General features: G+C 52.2%; 1 protein-coding gene across 1 annotated transcript in view; it reads right to left on the reverse strand.

The window, feature by feature from the left end:
• The window catches only part of LOC113212635 (homeobox protein EMX1-like), an 8,259-nt gene that overhangs the window by 1,464 nt on the left and 2,764 nt on the right, over positions 1–4,031 (reverse strand). The gene's annotated exons all lie outside the window — the stretch shown is intronic.

The raw sequence follows: 4,031 nt of genomic DNA on the forward strand, positions 1-4,031 counted from the left end.
CATTCAGACGAGTCGTTATTCTGTGCTCCTCTCTCGGCTAGACCACCCTCACTCTGCCCTTCCCCTGCCGAGCTTACCCCCGTTACAGGCATAATTGTCCGTGCTATGAAATAATATTTTGATTGCCACCCCTCGCATAATCGCGTTGCCACCCCAGGCCACTACTCCCCCTCCTCTCTTTTCCTCTCTCTCCTCCCGTCTCCCCTCTCCTCTCTCCTGCCGCCTCCCTCTCACTTCCCCTAGTGCGCTTCCTCTCCACATTCCCTTTCTCGTTAGTAGGAGCCGACAGGACGATAAAATCTTTCTCGCCTCGCCCCTCTATATCAGATCACGTGACTCTGAAATCGACCCAATTAATAACTCTCGTGCGCACTAAAGCCTCTTGGGACCTGATGAGCATTGACTGAGTAGGGACACGTCCACCTCTGCCCCCGGCCTCTTCATGTACTCTTAATTTTCTAAAGATTGTGCTCGCGAGCTGTTAGTAAATTTTCCAAGATTACTGGAAGACGTGTCACAAACTCCTTGCTCTGCATTGTGAGGCCGGCCCGTATTGCGTTATACCTGGACTGGCGTTGCGCATTGTCCCCGCACGGTTTCGCACCTTGGCTCGGTAACGCGCGCACAAAAGCGGCGGCCACTCCAGTGTTATTCCAAGCGATCAGGCGCCAATTTTATCGCATAAAGGGCGCGAAATGAAAGCAAAATAACTATCACTTCGTGGACTTTGTTTGCGACGGAGAGAAGGAAGGGGCCGCAAGAGAGCGAAGAGATTATGACCGAGTTGGCACACGCTCGCCAGCACAATCATCTCGCTAACGAGGACAATAGAGGAGATGTCAGGCGAATGGACGAAATAGCAAGGGTGAGAGGGGGGAGGGAGGGGTTGAAGAAGAGCAGCGGACACACAAAAGGGCAAGCGGAGAGGGTGGCGGGGGGTGGCTGACTTGCCACAGGGACTAAATACAAAGAGTATATAACTAGTCCCGGGGGTGAGGTTGTAACCCCCGCTAGCGCGCGGGCCAGCCCCTCTCGCTGCCACTGTTCGCCGTCCCAGGAGATCATTTACTAAGGAGCGGGGAGGGGCGTATAATGGGGTGGTTACAGCCGCCCCGGCTTTTATAGCCCGCTGGAAAATAGCTCAATCACTGGATAAAGACTGGAGCGCCTCTCTCTTTCTCTCTCACTCTTGTAACCAAGTTCGGCCCAGTGGACAATCGGCGTCGCTCTGCCCCACCATCGCCCTCCAGCAGGCAATAAAAAGAGGTGTGAAGTGAGACTCTACGCTCTGCTTGTTCAACCCCTTAGAACTCACCACCCACAAAGCAACAAAAAATATGTTTAAACATTTTGCTCGGAAAATGCGGGTTCTGGGGTTTTTCCTTTTCTAGCCCTGCAGGCGGTTGACTGTCTCCGAAAAAAAAATTGCTCTACAAATGTAACTTTGGTGGATAATTTTTCGTGTTCAAACAAACTCGCCTCCGCCCCCTTACTCGAATCGGTCTTCTCTTTCTCCCCTTAGCCGTGGCCTTAGAGCACGATTTCGTACTAATAGTAAAACTTTGAGGGTCGGAGGGGCTCGTCACGCTCAGGGAGAGATGGGAGTTGGGAACAAGCTTGGCTCACCCGCCTCATTCGAGACCCTTTTTGCTACACTTTGGCGACACTTTGGCCCCAGCAGCCTCGGCGCGGACTGTCCCAGCGGGTCGATGTACACTACCAGCGTTTAGCGCCTTCTCCGGCCAAAAAGGAACAGAGAATGAGATCAGAGGGTGAGAAATGTTTTTCTATCTACGACCCTCTCTCTCATCTTTCCGTACATGGGTGTTATTCCGACGCGTTGCTTTTGTTTCTCCTGCCCAGTTTGGCCTGCAAATGAAAATAATGCCTCGGTGGGCCGTGGTCCTCACCACTGCCGGTTCTGCTGCCCTGAGATGGGACGAGGGGGAGGAAGCAGCATGGCTGCCCGCCCCGCCCGTCCGGCACTCGGGAGACTCTCGAGTGGTGCGAGGCGCTCATGGCGGGCCGCGGCGGGGCGGGGCGCGCCTCTCCTCGCAGCAATAAATTACCCACCCATTTACAAGGCCGCCGCCGCGAACCCGCGCCGGGGCGTGGAAAATGTGTGTGTGTGTGTGTGGAGAGCGAGGTGGAGAGTGAGAGGGAGACTGTGTGTGTGTGCGTGTGTGTGTGTGTGTGTGTGTGAGAGAGAGAGAGAGAGAGAGAGAGAGAGAGAGAGAGAGAGAGATAACTGCGGGGGAATGGCACCATGTTTGCTCTCCTAAGGACATATTTGGAAAGAAAATGGGCCCAACGTCAAAGTTTCTGCCGCTACAAGCGCGCGAGGGTGGCCCGCTTGCGAGGGGCTATAATAAGGTTTTCAGGCGGCCGGGGATGGTTGGAGTGAAGGCGTGTCCCCGCATGACGCTACACGAAACTCTTTAGCTAAAGTGAAAGTTATATCAAAGTTCGGACTCATCCATCATTTGAACTATGTGACAAGCTGGATCAGGATCAGGATGCGGGCTGCCGAGCGGAAAAGCGTTAGCCTGCTCCTACTGGCTCAAACGGACCCCATATCGGGTATGTGATTTTTATTTTTGGCACAGTTGGGCCAGACTCAGTGAGCGCTTCTCAGTAAGTACCCTGATCGGGATAAGCTGAATAACAGGGCCGATAATAGCAGAAGCGATTATGGAAATGAACGATGGCGCGCGGGGGTGTGGTTGTATGAGGGACAATGGGGGTGGGGGCGAGAGCGAGAGAGCAAAGGGGGGAGAGAGGGAGAGAGAGAGAAAACTCCGGTGACAAAGAGGAAGAGGGGAGTGAAGGGAATGGAGGAAGGAGGGTACAATCCGTTAAGTGAGTGACATTACCCGCCCTGAATATAAAGTGGGCGGATTGGCCCACGGGGACGCCTTTACTCTGTCCCACAGGCCCACCCGGGAGACGAGGCTCGCGCCGCACCCGCCGCGGAATACGGAGTGTAACGTAGTGCCACCGGGCGTGAAAACTTAGGAAACGGTCTCGCCTCCACCCGCCCGCAGGAAAAAATGTTCGGACATTTTATCTTTTTATGAGAAAAAATAAATGAAATACAATAGGCATTGTCTGGTCTATGAAAAAAGCAATCGAGAATAGGTTTTGAAAAGTTACACTGATAAACTAGGTTGTAAGTTGAATACTTGCAAGTGTGTTTCTTCTCTGTTTAGCAGTTCTCACACAGTGAGCACTTAATCTAAGGTACGGTTCAACCAAGAAGTTACACACTTTCTTGTGTACCTATCTAGTTGAACACTTGTAAGTATTAAATTTCCAGTTACTAACTTGGTTTATCAGAGTGAAAAAGGAAGAGCCCGAGACGAACATGGTATCTGGTGTAAAATGTATCTACAATGCATAATATACTGTATATTGTCAAATGTTAATTGTTGACAGGACACCTACAGTGTAATGCATTTTTCACAATTTTTTAGCAGATGGTTCATTTTTTTCATGAAAAAAATTTGTGTTACTATTAAAAGAACCCATTGCTGCTGCCAACTGCCGCCGCATGCGCTGCGAGCAAGCTGGGGTCCCAGCAACGCTACCGGATGACAAATTATTTCAATAATGACAGCGTTACGCTGTTGCCTGGTGGTCGGGGGAGGACAAACGAGGACCGAAAAAGGAGAGAAGAGGGATGGAACATGTAGAGAAGCATGAGAGGGAAGGGGGGGGGGGGGGGAGCGGCAGAGGAGGGTGCCGCTATAATACGCTCGTTATGCAATAAACAAACTCGATTGCCGCGCGCTGCTTGGGGAGCGGTTTGCGCGCAGGGACCCTCCGTAGTCCCGGACCGTCCGAGGCAAAACTTTTTCGCAGGGCGGCGTATTAGAGTTTGTAACGGGTTGGGGGAAGGCGAGGGGGCTGGGGGAAAGGTCTGCGGTATGGTTTATGGCGATGTGTACTTTTCAATTTTCGCTCGCATGCAACAGCACAACTGTACGGCAGAAGTCCCCACGCACGTGGACCACTCGATGGAGGCACTGCTT

This window comes from Frankliniella occidentalis, unplaced genomic scaffold (genome assembly GCF_000697945.3).
Source record: "Frankliniella occidentalis isolate FOCC.00 unplaced genomic scaffold, Focc_3.1 Scaffold35, whole genome shotgun sequence".
In the NCBI taxonomy this organism is placed as follows: Eukaryota; Metazoa; Arthropoda; class Insecta; order Thysanoptera; family Thripidae; genus Frankliniella; species Frankliniella occidentalis.